Source organism: Bufo bufo, chromosome 2 (assembly GCF_905171765.1).
Source record: "Bufo bufo chromosome 2, aBufBuf1.1, whole genome shotgun sequence".
Classification (NCBI taxonomy): Eukaryota; Metazoa; Chordata; class Amphibia; order Anura; family Bufonidae; genus Bufo; species Bufo bufo.
Window position 1 is genome coordinate 21,088,512 of NC_053390.1, and position 27,485 is coordinate 21,115,996.

Consider the following 27,485-nt stretch of genomic DNA (forward strand, 5'->3'; position numbering starts at 1 on the left):
CCTACACGCCAGATGTCTGCGCTTGGATGTCGCTTTGCGCCCAGTCCGATCACCATCACCAGCAGAAGACATTATCTGCGAAAAAAGTAAGCCATAATGAATGAACAATCCTTATTCATTAGAGAAAGAGAAGAACCAGACATACTTAAGCACAATAAGTTGCTAATTACAATAGTTTCTCTAAGTAACCAACCAGGCTGCAACAGAAACAGCCTGGATGGACGGAGGCTTTTATAATACAATTTGGCGCCAGATTTGGCTAAGCCCCGCCCCTGGAAGTGACATCATATGCGAGGGAATTAAACAAACTTTAACTACAGTTTGCTATACACAAAATAACCACTAGAGGGAGCACCAGCTCCACACAGAGCAGCAGGTGACTGGAGGCTGAATACACACAACCTCCGGGAGAGACAAGAGCATGCCCTGAAAGAGAGACAAAGGTTAGAGAAATAGAAACTATAAGGCAGCCAAATGGCTTCCCCCATCTGTCTTGCAGTCTAAAGGACAGAAAAACACACACTGTTGTATGGGGGGGGGGTTTGGCCTCTTATAGTGAGTGAAGGGTTAAATGAAGCAAGCCATTTGCTATGTAGTGAGGACTTTTATAAAGAAATGTTATTTGATCTGTACCAAGGACATCAGACAAGTATGTTTGCAATAGCCGATATAGGGAATTGTTTGTACTCAGCAGCCTTGTCTATGTAAACCGCACCTGTTAATGATTGTTAGAATGAAAGACTGAGAGAACACAGGTAAAACCAGAGTTATTTGTAGTGACACTAGAAGCGTGTATCTGTGTCTCTTTGAAATATACTCTCCGGACGTCCGAAGGGAAAGCAGGGTGCAGAAGAAAGACCCTTTCAGTGAGGTAACGGGGGCGTTAATTTACTTGATTACTTGACTTCATTAAATATTCCGTCTGTCCTACCAGTTTCACTGGGGCGGATAAACCCCCACATGTGCTGCTGGTTAGAACGTAAGGGAAATACTATATACTCTATACTGTGGGGTGTTATATACTGCATAGTGTGTGCTGTTATATACTATATACTGCATACTGTGGGGTGTTATATACTATATACTGCATACTGTGAGGTGTTATATACTATATACTGTATACTGTGGGGTGTTATATACTATATACTGCATACTGTGGGGTGTTATATACTATATACTGTATACCGTGAGGTGTTATATACTATATACTGTGGGGTGTTATATACTATATACTGCATACTGTGAGGTGTTATATACTATATACTGCATACTGTGAGGTGTTATATACTGCATACTGTGGGATGTTATATACTATATACTGCATACTGTGGGGTGTTATATACTGCATACTGTGGGATGTTATATACTATATACTGCATACTGTGGGGTGTTATATACTATATACTGTGGGGTGTTATATACTATATACTGTGGGGTGTTATATACTATATACTGTGGGGTGTTATATACTATATACTGCATACTGTGAGGTGTTATATACTATATACTGCATACTGAGAGGTGTTATATACTGTATACTGTGGGATGTTATATACTGCATACTGTGGGATGTTATATACTATATACTGCATACTGTGGGGTGTTATATACTATATACTGCATACTGTGGGGTGTTATATACTATATACTGCATACTGTGTGGTGTTATATACTGTATACTGTGAGGTGTTATATACTATATACTGCATACTGTGAGGTGTTATTTACTGCATACTGTGAGGTGTTATATACTATTTACTGCATACTGTGGGGTGTTATATACTATATACTGTGGGGTGTTATATACTATATACTGCATACTGAGAGGTGTTATATACTATATACTGTATACTGTGGGGTGTTATATACTGCATACTGTGGGATGTTATATACTATATACTGCATACTGTGGGGTGTTATATACTATATACTGCATACTGTGGGGGTGTTATATACTATATACTGCATACTGTGGGGTGTTATATACTGCATACTGTGAGGTGTTATATACTATATACTGTATACTGTGGGATGTTATATACTGCATACTGTGGGGTGTTATATACTATATACTGCATACTGTGGGGTGTTATATAGTATATACTGCATACTGTGAGGTGTTATATACTGCATACTGTGGGATGTTATATACTATATACTGCATACTGCGAGGTGTTATATACTGCATACTGTGGGGTGTTATATACTATATACTGCATACTGTGGGGTGTTATATACTATATACTGCATACTGTGAGGTGTTATATACTATATACTGCATACTGTGGGGTGTTATATACTATATACTGCATACTGTGGGGTGTTGTATACTATATACTGCATACTGTGGGGGGTTATATACTATATACTGCATACTGTGGGGTGTTATATACTGCATACTGTGAGGTGTTATATACTATATACTGCATACTGTGAGGTGTTATATACTATATACTGCATACTGTGGGGTGTTATATACTATATACTGCATACTGTGGGGTGTTGTATACTATATACTGCATACTGTGGGGTGTTATATACTATATACTGCATACTGTGGGGTGTTTATATACTATATACTGCATACTGTGAGGTGTTATATACTATATACTGCATACTGTGGGGTGTTATATACTATATACTGCATACTGTGAGGTGTTATATACTATATACTGTGGGGTGTTATATACTGCATACTGTGAGGTGTTATATACTATATACTGCATACTGAGAGGTGTTATATACTGCATACTGTGGGGTGTTATATACTATATACTGCATACTGTGTGGTGATTTATACTACAGACTGTGGGGGGTTATATACTATATACTATGGGATGTTATATACTATATACTGCATACTATAAGGTGTTATATACTGCATACTGTGGGGTGTTATATACTGCATACTGTGGGATGTTATATACTATATACTGCATACTGTGGGGTGTTCTATACTATATACTGCATACTGTGGGGTGTTATATACTGCATACTGTGGGGGGTTATATACTATATTCTGTATACTGAGAGGTGTTATATACTATATACTGCATACTGTGGGGTGTTATATACTGCATACTGTGTGGTGATATATACTACAGACTGTGGGGGGTTATATACTATATACTATGGGATGTTATATACTATATACTGCATACTATAAGGTGTTATATACTGCATACTGTGGGGTGTTATATACTATATACTGCATACTGTGAGGTGTTATATACTGCATACTGTGGGGTGTTATATACTATATACTGCATACTGTGGGGTGTTATATACTATATACTGCATACTGTGAGGTGTTATATACTGCATACTGTGGGATGTTATATACTATATACTGCATACTGTGGGGTGTTATATACTATATACTGCATACTGTGGGGTGTTATATACTATATACTGCATACTGTGGGGTGTTATATACTATATACTGCATACTGTGAGGTGTTATATACTGCATACTGTGGGATGTTATATACTATATACTGCATACTGTGGGGTGTTATATACTATATACTGCACACTGTGGGGGGTTATATACTATATACTGTGGGGTGTTATATACCATATACTGCATACTATAAGGTGTTATATACTATATACTGCACACTGGGGGTTATACACTATATACTGTGGGGTGTTATATACTATATACTGCACACTGGGGGTTATACACTATATACTGTGGGATGTTATATACTGTGGGGGGTTCTATACTATATACTGCATACTGTGGGATGTTATATACTATATACTATGGGGGGTTATATACTATATACTGTGGGGTGTTATATACTATATGCTGCATACTGTGGGATGTTATATACTATATACTGTGGGGGGTTATATACTGTATACTGTGGGGGGTTATATACTATATGATGCATACTGTGGGGGTTATATACTATATACCAGGGCTTGACAAATTTTCTTGGAATCTAGGAGCCAGCTAAAACACAACAGCAGGGAGCTGACCATGGCAGCCAGCCTATCATGTGGCCTCCAGCCTCTGATCAGCCCCTCCAGCCTCTGATCGGCCCCTCCAGCCTCTGATCAGCCCCTCCAATCTCTCTGATCAGCCCCTCCCCCCCCTCTGATCAGCCCCTCCAGCCTCTCCCTCTTATCAGCCCCCTCTGGTAACAAACCCACCCCCCCTTCCTCCCCAGTATTAATCATTGGTGGCAATGGCCACAGGGTCCCCCCCCCCCCCCCCCCCCATCATTGGTGGCAGTGGGCAGTTCCGATCGGAGTCCCAGCAGTGTAATGCCTGGGATTTGTCGAGCCCTGCTATATACTGTATACTTTGGGGTGTTATATAGTATATACTGTGGGGTGTTATATACTATATACTGCATACTGTGGGATGTTATATACTACATACTGTGGGGTACTATATACTGTACTCTGTGGCGTGTTATACTATATACTGTGATGTGTTATATACTATACACTGTATACTGTGGGGTGTTATATACTGTATACTGTGGGGTGTTGTATACTGTGGGGTGTTATATACTGCATATTGTGGGATGTTATATACTACATACTGTGGGGTACTATATACTGTACTCTGTGGGGTGTTATATAGTATGTACTGTGAGGTGTTATATACTATATACTGCACACTGTGGGGGGTTATATACTGTATACTGTGGGGTGTTATATACTATATACTGCATACTGTAAGGTGTCATATACTATATACTGCACACTGTGGGGTGGTATATAGTATATACTGCACACTGTGGGGTGTCATTCTCACGGTGCAGTGTGCGGAAAATACTCCACACCGAACACAGGAGGAAGGGGGAAGGGGAAGTTACTAGGCCTGGAAACTAGAGAACGGGGAATGGTCACCACCTAGTCCCTAATCCGTGCTCTGACTGCTAACAGTATGAATAAACCTCAATATTAGGGATATTCATACGCCGGAACCTAAGCCTAATCTCACCCTAACTGGGCCCTGCAGATAGGGAAAGGACACGGATGGCTTATTCCTTCCCAGATGAAAGAATAGGAGAGCCCCTCAGGACTAATACCAGCAGGGAAGGGAAATAAAGCAAAGTACAAAAGGAAGAGAGGACTTAAAGGGAACTTGTCACCTGGATTTTGGGTATAGAGCTGAGGACATGGGCTGCTAGATCGCCGCTAGCACATCCGCAATATCCAGTCCCCATAGCTCTCTGTGCTTTTATTGTGTCAAAAAAACGATTTTAGAGATATGTAAATTAACCTTAGATCAGTCCGGTCTCCTCCACGCTTGAGAGATGAGTCCAGCGTTCTCTGACTCTGAGCCCATCCACACCCACTGTGAAGAAGCCCAGCACCGCCCGGCATCATCCTCCGAGCTAGAGCATGCGCAGTTAGTTTCCTGAGTCTGATGCCAGCACAGGGAAGGAACACTATGCTGACACTGTGCATGCGCTAGCTCGAGCATCGCAAGATGTACAGTGCTCTGGCTTTGTGACATCGGGGAGCAAGGAGGAGAATCGAAGTATGCGAATACAATGGGGGTCGCAGCGGGCAAATGGAGCGCTGCCCAGGAAAAATAGTAAGTTCAGTTAGATCCCTGCACTATCCCCTACCTATCCTGATATTTAGTTTATAATATTTGGACCAATGAAAGGTCCTCTTTAACTTGGGGATGAAGAATAAATTGAGTCCAGACCTTGTGATGAAGTTCAATAACAGCTTTACTTTGCATAAACGTTTCTCCAAACGGTTGGCAGACTTTGTCTTGATCCCAGCAGACTTTAGCATTGCAACTGTGGCAGGCAAACTCTCTGCTACATCTGTTGCTCGCTGGCTATACATCTCAGCTTCTTCTTTATGCTGTACTTCACTGTGTAGTCTTGTCTGTATCTATATTTCTCCAGGAAAAAACTAAAGGTGCTCTAGCTGGCTTGCTTTGCTTAGCTGGAGCACGTCCAACGGCGACATGCCCAGCCCATGGGGTAAGCTAGACTGACTTCTAACTAACTAGTCCCCTCCCTTCCTTAGAGGGAGAGTTAGAATGAAAAGAAGGGTTCCATTCTCTCTAACTGTAGCTCTGTTATGCTTGCTGCCACCTACTGTTGAACCAGGTACATTACACGTCAACATAAACAGTTTCAAAATAGGAAATGCACAGTGTTTAGACCTGAAATAAATACACAAGATGACATGATATTGGACCATTAGAGATAGTAGAGGTGTGCAAAGGTGGTATTGCCACTTTGGGGCGTTACATATACTGCATACTGTGTGTTGTTATATACTGCATACTATGTGTTGTTATATACTATATACTGCATGCTGTGGGGTGTTGTAGTATATACTGTGGGATGGACTGGAAGCTTAAAGTGGCCCTGGAAAAAAATCCTAAACGTGGCCCCATGTTGTAGGAGGGTCCAAATTGACAAAAGATGAGGCAACACAAATAGGCGGGGTCAGCAGTACCATAGCGCAAAATACCGTCCCATCAGAACCATATACCACAGAGCAGCACAATATATTGATCAAATCACAGAAAAAAGATACAGAACATCCTGCACGATATGATAGTAAATATGCAGATGTGCATGGCTACATTTATAAAGTCACAGAAAATAATGCACTATAGTAATAGATGCAAACATAACATATGGACTAAGCCCTCACTCTAATGATAAAATCTGAGACTCTTAGCCAATATATTTTGTTCAAAACACATCTGTGCCCACCTACCCAGTGCCAAGGTGGTCTCAGTTTAGGCAGGTCCTACGCTAAACCTACCTATGCCGTTATGCATTTATGTTCAGGTGCGCAGACCCTGCACATATAGTGTGTTGTATAGTTGTGTGATTTGTTTAATTTGTCCTGAAGGAGTGCCACCTTAAGGTGTAAATGCGCTCCTACTCTGGGAGTAGTATTCATGTGCACTTTTGCCCCACCTACCTAAGAAGCGACCTTGATTAAGTTGGTACATACAGGTGTGTGTGCTCCTCCTCTCATTGGCTGCTGATGCACACAGAGGTAACTAGGAGCAACACACTATATGTGCGGGGTCTGCGCACTGAACATAAATGTATAACGGCATAGGTAGGTTTAGCGTAGGACCTGCCTATACTGAGACCACCTTGGCGCTGGGTAGGTGGGCACAGATGTGTTTTGATCAAAATAAATATTGGCTAAGTCTCAGATTTTATCATTAGAGTGAGGGCTTAGTCCATATTTTATGTTTGCATCTATTACTATAGTGCATTTTTTTCTGTGACAGCACAATATATTGCCCTAAAAGCTGTCCCTCTGTTGTGGCCATCAATAGATGACATTTTATGTCCTCCTCCTCCAGTTGTCTCTGATTAAGAAATAGAGCACCACTCTTGAATCCTCTTCAGCTCCACTGACGTCATGTTCACCGGTATCTCTGGGCAGAGTGCTGATGCTCCCTACTCTGTACGTCACTAGCTCAGGAGCTAGCCGATCCTTTTTTCAATTATAGCTCTTACTCCATATCATAGAAACATAGAATGTGTCGGCAGATAAGAACCATTTGGCCCATCTAGTCTGCCCAATATCGCAGGCGCAGCACTATGAAGTGCCTTTTGCACTGTGGCATTAGAAGAATTTTGATATCTCTAACTTTTAGTCTAACCAGACTGTATAGTCTAACCAGACTGTCTATTACTCTGTAATTCCTCTAGCGCCGTACTATGGAAACAGTAGGTTTAAAGAGCACATCAATTGCTTGAAAATAACTTCTTTATTAACTTCAACTTTTCTTCATATATAACACTGCCGTCTTCGCAGCAGTCCATGTACAAAACACGTGTTGATAAGATATCACAAAATGGCGGTATGAAGTTAGCAATAACTATTTTCAGATTGGTTGAGTATGATCTGGTATGGTTGTATGCAATTTGGATCGAAATATGTTTGTATGGTATTTGTAGTAGTTTACAGTTTGCAACTGTAGCTTGCAATTTGTATTTGTACTTTGCAATTGGTGGAACTGTAAGTAAACACACAGATAACTGGTTCAATATATAGTTTCAATAACAATACTAACAACAGGAACATTATATAACTGTTTTAAATACCTATTTTGGCCTCTCCTGCTTCCATAAAAACACAGCTCTCAGTGGAGTGAATGCCTGTTCAGCTCCTGTCTCTGGTGAATTAATGATTCTAGCAGCTCCTGCTAGGGGAATTCCCAGACAGACAGTGTGTGAGGCTGGCTGTGATTGGTCTAGACTTCTTCCCAGCAACAACAGATTAACACTGCTTTTTTTTTTTTCTGCTGTGTCACTGAGCCTACCTTAGACTATAAATGAATCTTAAAGGCATATTATCTTTTCTGCTTCTGTGAGCACAAAATTGGATTTTTGTACTTACCGTAAAATCCGTTTTTCGTTCAATGCATTGGGGGACAAAGTATGCCCAGCTACCACTAGGAGGCACTAGATATCAAAAAATATTGGCACCGCCCAGGTGGTCTATACCCTCTCCACAGCATTAGGCTATTCAGTTTGTACCAATAGCAGTAGGAGAGAGAAACAAAAGCAAAGAACCAACATGTCCTGGACCGGGAAAGGAAAAGAGAACAGCAGCCCAGTGACAGGGAGAGTAAGTAAAAACAGAGGGTGGGATCTGTGTCCCCCAATGGATTGAACGAGAAACGGATTTTAAGGTAGGTACAAAAATCTAATTTTTTCGTTAATGGCATTGGGGACACAGTACCATAGGATGTCCTAAAGCAGTCCTCAAGGGTGGGATTGAAATCTCGTGCAAAAAGAAGGGTACACAGGTACAGAGGAACCATGTGACCCAACAGGACTAGGAGAAACCCTAGCATGAAATGGTTCCAAAAAAAAATGGGAGACCGTCAGGATCCCAAGGACTGGGAAACAAGGCCTGCAAGAAGGAACAAAGGGAAACACCCAGCTCCACCCAAGGTGGGAAAAAATAAAGCGCTGGAGGATAAGGGACAGGACCAGATGTCCTGCACGAGAATCAAGAGTTGACCAAGAGTGCACTGGGGAGCCCGAGGAAGGATCTAGAAGAACCAGGGCTCCCCCTGAGGAAACAGAGTAGCACAGCAACATCTGTTGATAACGACTTAGCGCTCTGCATATGGAACACTTAAGTTGGAAACAACCTAGCTCTCTGCATATATAAGGAAGCTCCAGGAGGAGAAGCCCCAAGAGGACAGACCCAAAAAAACAAAATAGACTATGAGGGTGCCTGGCAGGAGTTAAAATGCTTGGAAAAAGGACGGAAGCAGTCCTAAAGTTGTCTCAGACCAAAACACGGCCTGTCCATGGCCAACCACATGTAAAGGCCAAGGTAGAGAGGAAACAAAAAAGCACTGGAGGCTAAACGCTTGATAAAAATCATAACAAAGACTCACAAGTGAAGGGAGCGAGCCTCCTTTCACCGCAAGGAAGGGGGCAAGAGAAACACCCTATGAAAAGGTGGAAACCTCTTCCTGCCAGAGAAAACAGCCAACCCCCGGAGGAGGGGGGTCTTAGGTAATGGTCAGGAGAAGGGAACGTAAAGACCTGCTTACCATACAAAGGAGGCTTAGGAACAAGCCTCTGAAAGACATAATATCGCTTTGAAATGTAAGACCAGAGATATCTCTGGCTACATAAAGTCACAGGGAAAACGGAACCAGTCGCAGGCCCTGGTAATACAAGTGGAGAACCACTGGTTTGAGAGGTATTGGAGTAGGAGGAGAGGACTCCAAACAGCCTAAGGAGGAACAGTTCTCCAAATGAGGGAAAGCTCCGTCCCAAAAGTGACCAATACGATGTAAACTGCAAACCATAGCACTAAACAACTAGGTACCAGGTACTTGACCTAGGGGGATGGGAAGAGAGGTTAGAATCTCAAGAAGGCTACAACCTATGAGGACCCAGGAGGGAAAAAGGACCAAACCGGGCCCAAAGAAGCAGCTGTCATACAGAGCCTGTGCGGTCAAAATGCTATGGGTAGCTTCCCCAGAAAGGAGCGGCCAGCTAGATGGTCTAAGAAAGATTGGGGTCAGGGACTCCAAGCAGGATTACCCGGACAAAAAACGCGGCCTAGTCCCAGCAAAAGCCGGGGACTAAAGTAGATGAGAGGCCAGGGAGTGGACCGGGGGAGGCTGCAAAGGAAGTGGGATGACCAAGGAGAGTTTTTTTTTTTTTCTCTCAGGCTATGAGCATAGAAACATAGAAACATAGAATGTGTCGGCAGATAAGAACCATTTGGCCCATCTAGTCTGCCCAATATACTGAGTACTATGGATAGCCCCCGGCCCTATCTTATATGAAGGATGGCCTTATGCCTATCCCATGCATGCTTAAACCCCTTCACTGTATTTGCAGCTACCACTTCTGCAGGAAGGCTATTCCATGCATCCACTACTCTCTCAGTAAAGTAATACTTCCTTATATTACTTTTAAACCTTTGCCCCTCTAATTTAAAACTGTGTCCTCTTGTGGTAGTTTTTCTTCTTTTAAATATGCTCTCTTCCTTTACCGAGTTGATTCCCTTTATGTATTTAAAAGTTTCTATCATATCCCCTCTGTCTCTTCTTTCTTCCAAGCTATACATATTAAGGTCCTTTAACCTTTCCTGGTAAGTTTTATCCTGCAATCCATGTACTAGTTTAGTAGCTCTTCTCTGAACTCTCTCTAGAGTATCTATATCCTTCTGGAGATATGGCCTCCAGTACTGCGCACAATACTCCAAGTGAGGTCTCACCAGTGTTCTGTACAGCGGCATAAGCACTTCACTCTTTCTACTGCTTATACCTCTCCCTATACATCCAAGCATTCTGCTGGCATTTCGTGCTGCTCTATTACATTGTCTTCCCACCTTTAAGTCTTCTGAAATAATTACTCCTAAATCCCTTTCCTCAGATACTGAGGTCAGGACTGTGTCAAATATTATATATTCTGCCCTTGGGTTTTTACGCCCCAGGTGCATTATCTTGCACTTATCCACATTAAATTTCAGTTTCCAGAGTTCTGACCATTCTTCTAGTTTTCCTAAATCCTTTTCCATTTGGCGTTTCCCTCCAGGAACATCAACCCTGTTACATATCTTTGTGTCATCAGCAAAAAGACAAACCTTACCAGCGAGGCCTTTTGCAATATCACTTATGAAGATATTAAACAAAATCGGTCCCAGTACAGATCCCTGTGGAACCCCACTGGTAACATTACCTTGTTTTGAATGTTCTCCATTGACTACAACCCTCTGTTGTCTGTCACTCAGCCACTGCCTAATCCACTCAACAATATGGGAGTCCATGCTCAATGACTGCAGTTTATTGATAAGTCTTCTATGTGGGACAGTGTCAAAAGCCTTACTAAAATCTAGATATGCGATGTCTACTGCACCTCCACCGTCTATTATTTTATTCACCCAGTCAAAAAAATCTATAAGATTTGTTTGACATGATCTCCCTGAAGTAAACCCATGTTGTTTTTCATCTTGCAATCCATGGGATTTTAGATGTTCCACAATCCTATCCTTTAATAGGGTTTCCATTAATTTGCCTACTATTGATGTCAGACTCACTGGTCTATAGTTGCTCGATTCCTCCCTACTACCTTTCTTGTGAATGGGCACGACATTTGCCAATTTCCAATCTTCCGGGACGACTCCTGTTACTAATGATTGGTTAAATAAATCTGTTAACGGTTTTGCCAGCTCACCACTAAGCTCTTTTAATAATTTTGGGTGTATCTCATCAGGCCCCTGTGACTTATCTGTCTTCACCTTAGACAGCAAACTTAGAACATCTTCCTCTGTAAAGATACATGCATCAAACGATTTAATAGTCATTCTTTCTAGTGGAGGTCCTTCTCCTTTTTCTTTTGTAAAAACTGAACAGAAGTATTCATTAAGGCAGTCGGCTAGCCCTTTATTCTCTTCTACATACCTTCCGTCCTTTGTTTTTAATTTAGTTATTCCTTGTTTTAATTTCCTTTTTTCATTTATATATCTGAAGAATGTCTTATCCCCTTTTTTCATAGACTGAGCTAGTTTTTCTTCTGCCTGCGCTTTAGAAGTTCTTATAACTTGCTTGGCCTCTCTCTGCCTAATCTTGTAGATTTCCTTATCTTCATTGCTCTGGTTTTTTTTATAATTACAAAATGCTAGCTTTTTATTTTTAATGATTTGGGCCACTTCTGCTGAGTACCACATTGGTCTCCTCCTTTTTTTGCTTTTACTGACGAGTCTAATGCAATTTTCTGTTGCCTTCAATAATGCACCTTTTAAGTAGTCCCATTTCTCCTGGACTCCATGTAATCCGTTCCAGTCTGATAAGGACTCATTTATGACTAATTTCATTTTTGAAAAGTCTGTTTTTCTAAAATCTAAAACTTTTGTTTTTGTGTGGTGGGACTCTTTCACAGTTCTTATATTAAACCACACTGACTGGTGATCACTAGATCCCAAGGTTTCGCCTACAATGACATCATATACCGAATCCCCGTTTGTGAATACCAAATCCAAAATGGCCTCCCTCCGGGTTGGCTCCTCAACCACTTGTTGTAGAGATAACCCCAGTAGGGAATTTAGAATATCTGTACTCCTGGTAGAACTTGCTATTTTGGTTTTCCAGTTTATATCTGGAAGATTGAAATCTCCCATAATGATAACTTCTCCTTTCATTGTCATTTTAGCTATTTCTTCAACTAGTAGATCATCTAGTTCTTTAACCTGACCAGGTGGTCTATATATCACACCTACCCGAGTTACTGCATGGTTAGCAAACTGCAACGTAACCCAAACTGACTCTATGTTGGCCTCACCAACTTGTATTAGGTTAGATTTAATGCTATCTTTCACATACAGGGCCACTCCTCCTCCTTTCTTGCCTTCTCTGTCTCTTCTGTATAAAGAGTACCCTGGTATGGTTATGTCCCAGTCATTTCTTTCATTAAACCATGTCTCCGTAACAGCCACTAAATCTACATTCTCAGATGCCATTATTGACCCAAGTTCATTGATTTTTTTACCTAAACTGCGAGCATTTGTAGACAGGACTCTGAGCTTATCATTTCTTAACCTCAGTGCTTCTGGCCTGTTCTGGCATTGTTTCGGGGGGCAATTGGACTCTTTTATTTTCACTCTTTTGCCCCCCCTTCCTAGTTTAAATACTCTTTCGCAAATTCTTGGAGTTGTTCACTAAGTACATTTGTTCCTTTGAGAGAAAGATGCAAACCATCTTTTTTGTACAGTTCCTTTCTATTCCAAGTAGAGCTATCATGAGAAACAAAGCCAAATCCTTGCTCTTGACACCATTTACCAAGCCATATGTTGAACTCCTTTATGCGCCTCTGCCTATCATTCTGAACATTATGCACAGGCAGAACTTCAGAAAATGAAATGGTGGATGCAAAATCCTGTACGTCATTACCAAGTGTGATAAAAGATTTTTTCACCTCTGACACTTCATTGCAAGCCAGGTCATTTGTCCCTAGATGGACAAGAACATCCACGTCCCCTTCCTGCTTTGCTTGCTTAACAATATTAATAATACGTCTTCTATCTCTTCTAGCAGTAGCCCCAGGGAGACATCTCACAAAACCATTTTCTTTAAGCTCCACACTTCTTATGATTGAATCACCCAGCAACAGCTGCATCCTTTGAGACTTCACTTTATCTTTTTTGTTGCATACATTAGACATAGGAGTCGATGGTTTCTCACCCTCTGTGCTTGAGTCCATATCCATGTTGTCCTTACATTCTGAGAGTGCTGCAAATGAATTATGGAGAACCACCGACTGTGGGACATGTCTTCTATCCACCACTCTAAGACTTCCAGAACCTACATTAACCCATCTGCCATTTCTGGGGGTCCTCTGTGGCAGTGGCATTGCAGCAGTCCTAGCTGGAGTTTGTTTAACAGATAATTTACAGTCATGTGAAAAAATTAGGACACCCTTTGAAAGCATGTGGTTTTTTGTAACATTTTTAATAAATGGTTATTTCATCTCCGTTTCAACAATACAGAGAGATTAAAGTAATCCAACTAAACAAAGAAAACTGAAGAAAAGTCTTTTCAAGATCTTCTGTAAATGTCATTCTACAAAAATGCCTATTCTAACTGAGGAAAAAGATAGGACACCCTCACATGTATTCCCTCTTAAATTGGCTCAGATCTCACACAGGTATATCACACCAGGTGCACATAATTAGTAGATCGTTACTCTGCATGTTGAATGAGGCTTGCCCTATTTAAACCTCAGACATTTAGTTTGGTGTGCTCCTGACTGTTGAAGTGAGAGTGAGCACCATGGTGAGAGCAAAAGAGCTGTCAGAGGACTTCAGAAAAAAGATTGTAGCAGCCTATGAGTCTGGGAAGGGATTTAAAAAGATCTCAAAAGATTTTGAAATCAGCCATTCCACTGTCCGGAAGATAGTCTACAAGTGGAGGGCTTTCAAAACAACTGCCAACATGCCCAGGACTGGTCGCCCCAGCAAGTTCACCCCAAGAGCAGACCGCAAGATGCTAAAAGAGGTATCCAAAAACCCTAAAGTGTCATCTCGAGAACTACAGCAGGCTCTGGCTACTGTTGATGTAGAAGTACGTGCCTCTACAATCAGAAAGAGACTGTACAAGTTTAACTTGCATGGGAGGTGTGCAAGGAGGAAACCTTTGCTTTCCAAGAGAAACATCGAGGCCAGACTGACATTTGCCAGCGATAAAGTTGACAAAGACCAGGACTTCTGGAATAATGTTCTTTGGACAGATGAGTCCAAAATTGAATTATTTGGAAACAACAGCAGAGGACATGTTTGGCGTAAACCAAACACAGCATTCCAAGAAAAGAACCTCATACCAACTGTGAAGCATGGAGGTGGAAGTGTCATGGTTTGGGGCTGCTTTGCTGCAGCAGGACCTGGTCAGCTCACCATCATAGAATCCACGATGAATTCTACTGTGTATCAGAAGGTGCTTGAAGAACATGTGAGACCATCAGTTAGAAAATTAAAGCTGAAGCGGAACTGGACCATGCAACATGACAATGACCCAAAACATACTAGTAAATCAACCAAAGATTGGCTGAAAAAGAAGAAATGGAGAGTCCTGGAATGGCCAAGTCAAAGTCCAGATTTGAATCCCATTGAGATGCTGTGGGGTGACTTGAAAAGGGCTGTACGTGCAAGAAACCCCTCAAACATCTCACAGCTGAAAAAGTTCTGCATTGAGGAGTGGGGTAAAATTTCCTCAGACCGATGTCGAAGACTGGTAGATGGCTACAAGAACCGTCTCACTGCAGTTATTTCAGCCAAAGGAGGTAACACTCGCTATTAGGGGCAAGGGTGTCCTATCTTTTTCCTCAGTTAGAATAGGCATTTTTGTAGAATGACATTTACAGAAGATCTTGAAAAGACTTTTCTTCAGTTTTCTTTGTTTAGTCGGATTACTTTAATCTCTCTGTATTGTTGAAACGGAGATGAAATAACCATTTATTAAAAATGTTACAAAAAACCACATGCTTTCAAAGGGTGTCCTAATTTTTTCACAAGACTGTAAATATTTCAGCTTTCAAAAATGCAATTTCCTGCTGCAGTAAGGAGAACTGTCTACAGATCTGACAGCATCCGAATCTCCAAAGAGTGGAACATGAAATAAATGCACAACAATTCCTGCACTGAACCAAGTCTGCCATTTTAAAGAGGAGAAAAAAATAAAAAAATAAATTTGTAACTTTAAATCAAACAAATCTTACCTTTTTTTTTTTGTATTGTTTCCACCTTCCAGCCTACCTCCTGACTATCTCCTGCAATATCTCTTTACTAGTACTTAATGTAGTACTTTCAGCTAATGAATTAGGCCAGCTAATGAGTCTGTCTCTATATATACACACACTCCTTCCCAAACTCCTCCCCCAGCAACAAATGTAACACCTTAGTGAGCTAGGCTCATTAGCAAACGCACAATAGCAAACAGCTGACCGAATTCCTTACCTCTTCTCAATCAATGATCAGCAAAAACAACACAGATGAGCCAGTTGGAGACTCTAAGCCAATCTCTTGCAGTATCTCTTGAATCTCTTCAGTCTGCTGCAATATCTCTTTACTAGTACTTAATGTAGTACTTGAAGCTAGTACTTTCAGCTAATGAATTAGGCCAGCTAATGAGTCTGTCTCTATATATACACACACTCCTTCCCAAACTCCTCCCCCAGCAACAAATGTAACACCTTAGTGAGCTAGGCTCATTAGCAAATGCACAATAGCAAACAGCTGACCGAATTCCTTACCTCTTCTCAATCAATGATCAGCAAAAACAACACAGATGAGCCAGTTGGAGACTCTAAGCCAATCTCTTGCAGTATCTCTTGAATCTCTTCAGTCTGCTGCAATATCTCTTTACTAGTACTTAATGTAGTACTTGAAGCTAGTACTTTCAGCTAATGAATTAGGCCAGCTAATGAGTCTGTCTCTATATATACACACACTCCTTCCCAAACTCTTCCCCCAGCAACAAATGTAACACCTTAGTGAGCTAGGCTCATTAGCAAACGCACAATAGCAAACAGCTGACCGAATTCCTTACCTCTTCTCAATCAATGATCAGCAAAAACAACACAGATGAGCCAGTTGGAGACTCTAAGCCAATCTCTTGCAGTATCTCTTGAATCTCTTCAGTCTGCTGCAATATCTCTTTACTAGTACTTAATGTAGTACTTGAAGCTAGTACTTTCAGCTAATGAATTAGGCCAGCTAATGAGTCTGTCTCTATATATACACACACTCCTTCCCAAACTCCTCCCCCAGCAACAAATGTAACACCTTAGTGAGCTAGGCTCATTAGCAAACGCACAATAGCAAACAGCTGACCGAATTCCTTACCTCTTCTCAATCAATGATCAGCAAAAACAACACAGATGAGCCAGTTGGAGACTCTAAGCCAATCTCTTGCAGTATCTCTTGAATCTCTTCAGTCTCCTGCAATATCTCTTTACTAGTACTTAATGTAGTACTTGAAGCTAGTACTTTCAGCTAATGAATTAGCCAGCGATTGGCCAGCGCTACAGCATAGGAGAAGGAGACGCCGGCAAGTTCCCCTGGGTGGAGCCTAACTATGAAGATACCGGAGGCTATAACAGGAGAACGGAGCGGCGCCCAGGTATAACAGTAAGTGCAGGGGAATCCCTGGGCGCCGCTCTACATGTCTGTATAGTTAGTTTAGATGTTTTATTCTAGTGAAAGGTCCTCTGGTGAAGTAGATGGTTAGGAGTTAAAGGGTCCAAATATGTTGGATCATTGATGTTATCAACTGCAAGTGGACAACTGTTAACAATAGACATTACTTCATAGAATAAGGTCCTAAGTGAAGCATCATCTATTCTTCCAGCGTTCTTTTTCAACACTGAACTTAACAACACATTTCTTACAGTTCTGATTTGTCTTTCCCAAACTCCTCCTGTATGGCTTGCATGTGGAGCATTCATATAAAAATCACACTGTTTCTCTAACGAATACTCAGTTACTTTTTCTTTATCAACCTCTTTTATAGCTTACTTCAATTCATTCTTTGCTCCGACAATATTAGATCCTTGGTCAGATCTAAGCTGTCTGACGGTACCTCTAATGGCTATGAAACATCTCAAGGCGTTGATGAATGCGTCAGTTGACATACAGGGAGTGCAGAATTATTAGGCAAGTTGTATTTTTGAGGATTAATTTTATTATTGAACAACAACCATGTTCTCAATGAACCCAAAAAACTCATTAATATCAAAGCTGAATATTTTTGGAAGTAGTTTTTAGTTTGTTTTTAGTTTTAGCTATTTTAGGGGGATATCTGTGTGTGCAGGTGACTATTACTGTGCATAATTATTAGGCAACTTAACAAAAAACAAATATATACCCATTTCAATTATTTATTTTTACCAGTGAAACCAATATAACATCTCAACATTCACACACATACATTTCTGACATTCAAAAACAAAACAAAAACAAATCAGTGACCAATATAGCCACCTTTCTTTACAAGGACACTCAAAAGCCTGCCATCCATGGATTCTGTCAGTGTTTTGATCTGTTCACCATCAACATTGCGTGCAGCAGCAACCACAGCCTCCCAGACACTGTTCAGAGAGGTGTACTGTTTTCCCTCCTTGTAAATCTCACATTTGATGATGGACCACAGGTTCTCAATGGGGTTCAGATCAGGTGAACAAGGAGGCCATGTCATTAGATTTTCTTCTTTTATACCCTTTCTTGCCAGCCACGCTGTGGAGTACTTGGACGCGTGTGATGGAGCATTGTCCTGCATGAAAATCATGTTTTTCTTGAAGGATGCAGACTTCTTCCTGTACCACTGCTTGAAGAAGGTGTCTTCCAGAAACTGGCAGTAGGACTGGGAGTTGAGCTTGACTCCATCCTCAACCCGAAAAGGCCCCACAGGCTCATCTTTGATGATACCAGCCCAAACCAGTACTCCACCTCCACCTTGCTGGCGTCTGAGTCGGACTGGAGCTCTCTGCCCTTTACCAATCCAGCCACGGGCCCATCCATCTGGCCCATCAAGACTCACTCTCATTTCATCAGTCCATAAAAGTCTTGAGATATTTCTTGGCCCAGTCTTGACGTTTCAGCTTGTGTGTCTTGTTCAGTGGTGGTCGTCTTTCAGCCTTTCTTACCTTGGCCATGTCTCTGAGTATTGCACACCTTGTGCTTTTGGGCACTCCAGTGATGTTGTAGCTCTGAAATATGGCCAAACTGGTGGCATCTTGGCAGCTGCACGCTTGACTTTTCTCAGTTCATGGGCAGTTATTTTGCGCCTTGGTTTTTCCACACGCTTCTTGCGACCCTGTTGACTATTTTGAATGAAACGCTTGATTGTTCGATGATCACGCTTCAGAAGCTTTGCAATTTTAAGAGTGCTGCATCCCTCTGCAAGATATCTCACTATTTTTGACTTTTCTGAGCCTGTCAAGTCCTTCTTTTGACCCATTTTGCCAAAGGAAAGGAAGTTGCCTAATAATTATGCACACCTAATATAGGGTGTTGATGTCATTAGACCACACCCCTTCTCATTACAGAGATGCACATCACCTAATATGCTTAATTGGTAGTAGGCTTTCGAGCCTATACAGCTTGGAGTAAGACAGCATGCATAAAGAGGATGATGTGGTCAAAATACTCATTTGCCTAATAATTCTGCACGCAGTGTATCTTCTAACATTTCCAGGTGAATCGCTCTGGAACTCAGACTTTGTAAATATTAGTCCATATCTCTTGTACTCCTTGCGGTTCTGTTTGGTGATGAATGGGCCAAAACAATCCATTCCGCAATAAAGAAATGATGGTGATTGGTTTACACGATCTGCCGATAAATCTGCCATTCTTTGCTCTTCGGTAGGTCTATGTGCCTTTCTGCAGACTACACATTTACTTATATATAGAGTTGAGCGAACACCTGGATGTTCGGGTTCGAGAAGTTCGGCCGAACTTCCCGGAAATGTTCGGGTTCGGGATCCGAACTCGACCCGAACTTTGTCCCGAACCCCATTGAAGTCAATGGGGACCCGAACCTTTCGGCACTATAAAAAGGCTGTAAAACAGCCCAGGAAAGGGCTAGAGGGCTGCAAAAGGCAGCAAAATTTAGGTAAATCCCCTGCAAACAAATGTGGATAAGGAAATGAATTAAAATAAAAATAAAATAAATAAAAATTAACCAAAAAAGTCTTTAGTGGGGTGACAGAAGCCCTTTAAGTATGGTTTCCATTAATTTCTCCACTATTGATGTCAGGCTTACTGGCCTATAGTTGCTCGATTCCTCCCTACTACCTTTCTTGTGAATGGGCACAACATTTGCTAATTTCCAATCTTCTGGGACGACTCCTGTTACCAGTGATTGGTTAAATAAATCTGTTAATGGTTTTGCTAGTTAACAGCTGAGCTCTTTTAATAGCTTTGGGTGTATCCCATCAGGCCGCTGTGACTTATTTGTATTAATTTTAGACAGCTGACTTAGAGCCTCTTCCTCTGTAAAGACACATGCATACAAAGATTCATTAGTCTTCCTTCCTAACTGAGGTCCTTTTCCTTCATTTTCCTTTGTAAAAACTGAACAGAAGTATTCATTGAGGCAGTCAGCTAGTTCTTTATCTTCTTCCATATACCTTCCTTCTTTTTTTTTTTAATTTGGTAATTCCTTGTTTTACTTTCCTTTTTTCATTTATGTATCTGAAGAATGTCTTATCGGCTTTTTTCACTGACTGAGCTAATTTCTCTTCTGCCTGTGCTTTAGAAGCTCTTATAACTTGTTTGGCCTCTCTCTGCCTAATCTTATAAATTTGACTGTCATCCTCGTTTTTTTTTTTTTTATAACTACTAAATGCTATCTTTTTGTGTTTAATGATTTTGGCCACTTCTGCTGAGTACCACAGTGGTCTCTTCCTTTTTTTGCTTTTACTGACAAGCCTAATGCAATTTCCTGTTGCCTTTAATAGTGCCACTTTTAAGTAGTCCCATTTTTCCTGGACTCCATTGAAACTGTTCCAATCAGATAGCGACTCGTATACCACTAATCTAATTTTAGAAAAGTCAGTTTTTCTAAAATCTAAAACCTTTTGTTTTTGTGTGGTGTGACTCAGTCACTGTACTTATAGTAAACCACACTGACTGGTGATCACTAGATCCCAAGCTTTCCCCTACAGTAATATCATATACCAAATTCCCATTTGTGAATACTAAATCTAAAATGGCCTCCTTCCGGGTTGGCTCCTCCACTACTTGCTGTAGAGATAATAATTTAGAATATCTGTACTCCTGGCAGAACTAGCTGTATAGAAGTCACTGAGGTCCCCTCCTGCCCAATGTGTCTACGGACCATGTGGCTGCTGTAAAGCAATTTTTTTTAATACTTTGTTTAAATGCTGTAAAGAACATCTCAGACAAGATGGCTGCCCCCATAATCATGTCCAGGATACGCTGCTATCTGGTTTTAATTGGCAGGTAAAGTGATCTGTACAAACCAAGAAGTGGCGCCAATTATTAGACATAGTGGTCAGTGCGAAAACTGCAGATTTTTAGTTTAAATATAACGAGTGACATGGAAAATTTAAAATAACATAATTGAAAATGAATTAAAAATTTTAAATGATTAAATGATTTAAATCATTTTCTGACAACACATTCCCTTTAATGCTGGTCAGGGGGCTGGCCTGGAGCTTCTTAGCCCCTTTGGGGGTCTGGAGTGAAGTACAGGGAAGATCCACTATATTGGACTGTACGTTATCACCTGGCTAGAATATGCTGATATGCATTCACTTTCCCAGGGGCTTATTAACCCTTTCCTGGGGGGAGGGGAGCAATGTCATTTACATAGGGCTGTATGCTGCAGAAGGTGACTGGAGGGGAGAGGTTATTTACATGGTACTGTATGTTGGAGCGGCTAGTGTTAGGGGAATCTCCCTATCCTGGTGTTCTGCTGGTCCAAATTGGTTCTGAACTGGTTCAAAGTATATGTTAGAAAGAGACACAGAGATTCAAAGCATACTCTCGTCTTTTTTCTGAAGTATATAAAAGGCAAAACCGCAACTGGTTAATGAGACAGTTGGTGTCTACACCAGGGCTGTGGAGTCGGTAGATAAATGGTCCAACTCCGACTCCTCAGTTTTTGATACTTCCGACTGCGACTCCTCTGTATTTAATATGCAAATGTATTTTATACATTCCTTGAAGGAAAGAAAGGCAACATACATGTCATTACCACAGAACTACTGGCTAGGAAGCCGCTGCCTTCTCCTTTGTGTGCTGATCTTCTGCTGAAGATCGGGCAGTGGGAGGATCCAGGAAGCGGCATTTATTGTAAAACATGATTTCCCTAGTAGAATCCCATAGTCATGTTTAAAGTTTAAGCTAAAAATCTGAGTTTACAAGTTTTTATAGCCGTATCTGAATGACAGCAGTTTTTCAAATGGTTTACAGCTTCAGTCTTGAACTATTGACCATCCATTCCCTTCACTTATACAAGTGTTTCTAGTCCTGCAAAAAAACATATTTACTTAATCAGTTATCAGTGAGAGGCTAGGTTAACCATGGGCGTTGCGTTCCCTGTAACAGCGGAACACAACACAATGGAAAGTATAAGTATTGCCGCTCATTAACTGTGCGTTACGTGCCATATAGTGAAGCATAGGAAAAGCTTCTTCATGGTCACTTAACGTGTTCATTTTGCGGTAACGTGACGCACTGCATGCATTGGCCTTTATTCTTACAGTAGAGAAGTACCGTATTTTTCGCAAAAGTGGGGGAAAAATAGCAGTGCGTCTTATGGGGGGCGAATGCTGCGACCGTCCGGTGAATAGGCTGAGAGGGAGGAGGGGCTGGGGGCCGGCATCTGTTTCTGTAATTGCAGCGGGGCCCGGTGCAGTCACTGTATTCTAATACACCAGGCCCCGCTCACTGTAGTATACGGTAATGATAACTAACTTGTGGGAATTGTTAAAGTATTCCAATCATCTTAAGTCTAGCGCTGTACTACTTACTACTAACTTCTTGGCAGTCAGGAGGCCGGGTGGGCGCTCGTAGCGTAGCTCACTACGTCACACGCCTGCTCCGCCCACTTTATGAAGGAAGCAGGCATCGGGCCCTGCTGCCATTACAGAAACAGATGCCGGCCCCCATTCACTACACAGGGACACTGTTATGGGGGGGGGATCTGTGGATGACACATAAGATAAGATGCTATATATGTGTCATCCACAGATGCCCCCACAATGATCCCCCATAACAGTGCCACCCACATATGCCCCCAGAACAGTGCCACCCACAGATGCCCCCATAACAGTGCCACCCACAGATGCCCCCATAACAGTGTCATCCCCAGACCATTAGTTCAAAACCCACCAAAAGCACACCTTTTGGTTCAAAATATTTTTTTCTTATTTTCCTCCTCAAAAACCTAGGTGCGTCTTATGGGCAGTTGCGTCTTATAGGGCGAAAAATACTGTAATTAATTATAACTTTTTGTGAATTGGGACATTTAAACTTGCTTTTTTTTTATTTTATTCCAATTTAAATATAGTAGGCGTCGGAGTCGGTTCATTTTTTGCCGACTCCGACTCTAGGTACTCAAAATTGACTCCAATTCCTCGACTCCACAGCCCTGGTCTACACACTGCTTCATTTTTATTCAAGAGACCCAAAAAACAGAAGTAGGTGCCAAAACATAAGTTTTGAAGTCTGCAGGACTTCCTGTATATCCTGCATGGGCGAGATCCCACTTCATCCCACTTCAAAGTGGATCATAAGATAATATAAAATGATATAAATCATATAAAATCGACTTATTAAACAAAACAGCACATCCCAGTCCGCAGGTGCACGTCGCCATGGCTGAAAGCACAAAAACAATCACAATGCACCACAAATAACAAAGTAAATATAATAGTGCCATACTCGCTCTAGAAAATCTACTAATGCTACATTAGGCTATTTTCACATAAGCGTTGTTGCTGTACGGTTTTGAGATCTGACAGGGAATCTCAAAACCAAAGCAAAACGCTTCAGTTCGAATAATATAACTGGCTGCATCCATTCAGAACAGATCCGGTTGTAGTCTATCAAAAATGAAGAAACCGGATCCAGCACTAAAACCATTGTAAGTCAATGGGCTCCGTGTCCAAAAATAAAAATGAAGAAAAAATGATTCGGTACCATTGACTTCCATGGTTTTTGGTGCCAGTTCCATCATGTTCAGTTTTCCAAGCCAGACACAAAAATGCTACTTGCAGCAATTTTGTGTCCGGCTTGGGAACGCAACAAACCGGAACGGAATGCATTCTGGTGAACTCCATTCTGTTTTGTTCCGTTTTGTCCCCATTGACAATGAACGGGGACAAAACTGAAGCCTTGTGCTGCAGTTTTGAGACCCTGTGATGAATCTTAAAACCAGGCAGCACAACGCATAAAGAACCCATAACAACTACCAGGACATTAGTGAAGGACTTGGCCAAGTCAGGAGTTGTCTCAAAAAAGACAATCACTAGAGCCCTGCACAGGAATGAATTGTGTGGGTGCGAACCGTGCCCACAGCCAAGCTAAGCCTGGCGCAACCACCTCCAGTTGTACTGGTAACAGAGGCGCCTGCCGGAAAGAGCCTGACCATGTAACACGGCCGTGACAATATATGGGTGTTGAGAATCAATCAAAGCATTAACTCCCCACACCCTATATTTGCTGCCACCAGGTTCGTAAAGAGACCCACACTAAACCTGAGGATCAGGGATTTTGATACTGTAATTGCCAATCTACCGTCAATTAAGCATCAACTTGCTCCCTGTCGATCGATATCTTATCCATCGCCTATGACCTATTGCACTGTAACACTTGGGTGCTATACCAAAAGACCTATGTGTCACTTTCCTGGACACAATAATCTTCTCTCAGATGACAGTCCCCATACATTTACAATCGTCATACAACTAAATCTTAACCATAACACTGGAATAAACCAATTCTCTCCTGAAGGAAGTTGGATTCTCAAGCTGTTTATATTTCAGAGCGAAAGGAAACAGACAATTCAAAAGAAATAGTTCTTTTTAATGGAACAAAGTCGATCATAACAAGATGCGTTTTCAAAGATTTACAGAAAAAATGGTAGACAAAACATAGGGCATGAAATGTAAACAAAAGGGGTTTAACATTGAAAAAATACCTTTCATAAATGAGTATTATCTTGGCTCTTAGGTTATGTCTAGAGTCCTGCACACATCTGGTGTCCTGTCAGAGCGGTTACCACACAGCTCTCTCCTCTGCTGCTCTCTCAACTGAACTCCAAAATGGCTTCCTGCATACAACTCACACAGACTCTGACAGGTTGCCTAGGTAACCAAACTCTTACTGAAATGGCTGCCAGTCTGGTGCCATTTCAGTTATTTCTAACAGAAAATTTGCCTATTAGAAGCAGATTAAAACTCCCAAGGGGCAAGTGTACATCCCTGTCGCTGAAATGCAGCTGAATTTAGATGGCTATGTGTGTGTGTGTGAAACATCATGGCGCTGTGCTATTGTTTACTATATTAATACACCACCATCATCATAACACCTATAAGCCAGACTCCAGTATGTTGAGGACAACCTGGAGAAAAATCATGCGTACTGGAAGCATGTCCTTTAGTCAGATGATAAACAACTGCAGCTCTTTGGCCAGAAAAAACATTGCTTATGTTTGAAGGAAAAAGTGAGAGGCTTATAACCCAAAGAACACCATCCCCACAGTGAAGCGTGGTGGTGGGATTAGTGCGTCTGGACCTGGGAATTTTGCCAAGGTGGAAGATATCGTAAAGAAAGAAGGATTTGTGAAGATTTGGAAAGAAAACCTTAAGCAGTCAGCAGGAAAACTTGGTCTGGGTCATCGCTTTCTATTCCAATATGACAATGACCCAAAACATACATCGTTCCCAGTGAAGAACTTCCTCCAGAAGACCAAAGTGAACGTTGTTGACTGGCCAGCACCAAGCCCTGACTTGAATGCTATTGAAAATCTGTGGAGTGAACTGAAGAAGAAGGTTCATGCCAGAAGGCATGCCAGGAGTTTGAGAGATTTGCCAAAGAAGAATGAGCTAGGATTTCTTAGGAAAGGTGTGAGAGATTTGTCGAAAACTACAGCAAACGGCTGACGACTGTTGGGCCTCATGCACATGACCGTGTGTCCCCAATGCCCATACTGCAGCCCGCAAACATCAGTTTACTTTGCCCACAGAAATGAAATTATTTCATAAAAAACAAAAACTACCACTGTCATAATTATTAGCCTCTCTGGTGCTAAGGACTCATGCACACGAACATGTGTGCCCGTGGTGTGGAGCAGGGCACCATGTGTGTGCTTGACATTGACTTGAATGAGTCTGCAATCCTCAAGATAGGGGTGCGTTGAGGAAACAGATACACAGATCGGAAGCACTGTGGAGCACTAATGTGGGATTTTGATGTGTGCCTGAGCACAGGAAAAAATATAATTTTTTAATTTATTTTTTCCAATCCAGCTGGAGCTGGTTTCTATTGACCCTCCCCTGTGAGGCTTCTGGATGGATATGGAGATAAAGGAGCCTAAGCTCAGCCATTGCTTCCAGTGTGTTCAGCTGAGAGGAGAGTGCATTGGAGATGACCTGTAAGGAGAGGACATCCAGGTTATGGCCTCATAGCATGGACTAGGCCTGAGGCCTCTTGCGGATCGTGGACACATTTACCGTAAGTGAATGGGTCCTCATCCGCAAACAGCGTGCATATGGACTGTATACATGAATTGTGGGCCACAAGTTACGGGGCACACACATAAGCCCTTAACATCAGGGAGGCCAAAAGCTTTTACAGTGGTAGTGTTTTTTTTTTTTTTGTGAAATAATTAAATTTCTGTGGGCAAAGTATGTAATCATTCAAAATAAAACTGGGATGTTTGAAAAAGCTGTGGTTTGTCTTGATCATATGATCATATGAGTGCAGGACAGTAGTCCCGCAGGCAGCCCGATGCGCACAGTATCACGATGTATGCCGCTCCAGGACATATGGCCCGCTCATGGACCATATATCTCGAGGGCATACGGTCGTGTGTATGAGCCCTAAGACTGTGCACCTCCATCTTATGTTGGAGTTCAGCAACTCACTGTCAAGCTAAAGAAACCAGTGTTATTTGTACAACTTCATGTCCAGGAGCTTAGATACATACAGAGCTCAGAGCTTTCTGCCTCCACACACTGCCCGGCCAGGAGCTTAGATGCTTACTGTGCTGCCAGGAGCTTACATATACACAGAGCTTAAACACACTGTACTACCAGGAGCTTATATACATATGGAGCTCAGGGTTTTTCCCATCAGCTCAGCTTTATGAGGGTCTGAGTTGCGGAATGAGTTGTATTTTTTTCTCAGCCTCATTATAGGGGACATTGGACTTGCTGATTAACCTTTTTTCTTTTTTCTTTGGAGGGGGATGAAGAAAACCCGCAATATGACCCTTCTCCGGATTGAGCCACCAAGGGTGGACAGGAAGGAGATCAGCAGAAGAATATTAGACCTCACCTTGGAGATCATCTCCCTGCTGAGCGGAGAGGTAAACTTTTCTAGACTTCTCTCCTCTTTATTGTATTCTGTAACAAGTCAGACATCGGGAAGGAGAATCCATCATAGGAAGTGATAGGAAGAGTCCAGGGTCCTGGAGAACAGCCTCCAGACCTTCCAAGTGATGGAGAACCTGAAGATCAGCCCCCAGTATGGTGAGTGATGTGTCATGTGACCAGTGACCAATAGTCATGTTGTAGGAGCCATGAGGAGGTAAGTAGGCATGTTGTACCCAGGAGGAAAGGGCCGGAGGAGAGCACATGGCCCCTGAAGGGTTTATTCCCTAAGTGTCTCTCTCCATCCACAGGAGTACACAATAGTGAAGAAGACATCTGGGGACTGTGTGACTCCCATCATCCATCTCCAGGAGTCAGGAGGGCGGAGCAGGACCCCTCACCCCATGACAGAGCGCCCCCCTTGCC

At 41.9% G+C, this 27,485-nt stretch overlaps 1 long non-coding RNA gene across 1 annotated transcript; it reads left to right on the forward strand.

Moving 5' to 3' along the window:
- Positions 1-770: 770 nt before the first annotated feature.
- On the forward strand, positions 771-27,415 carry LOC120991196. The gene is made up of 3 exons (XR_005776549.1): positions 771-871; positions 26,932-27,055; positions 27,371-27,415. It is a non-coding gene; the product is annotated as an uncharacterized LOC120991196 (long non-coding RNA).
- Positions 27,416-27,485: the final 70 nt, after the last annotated feature.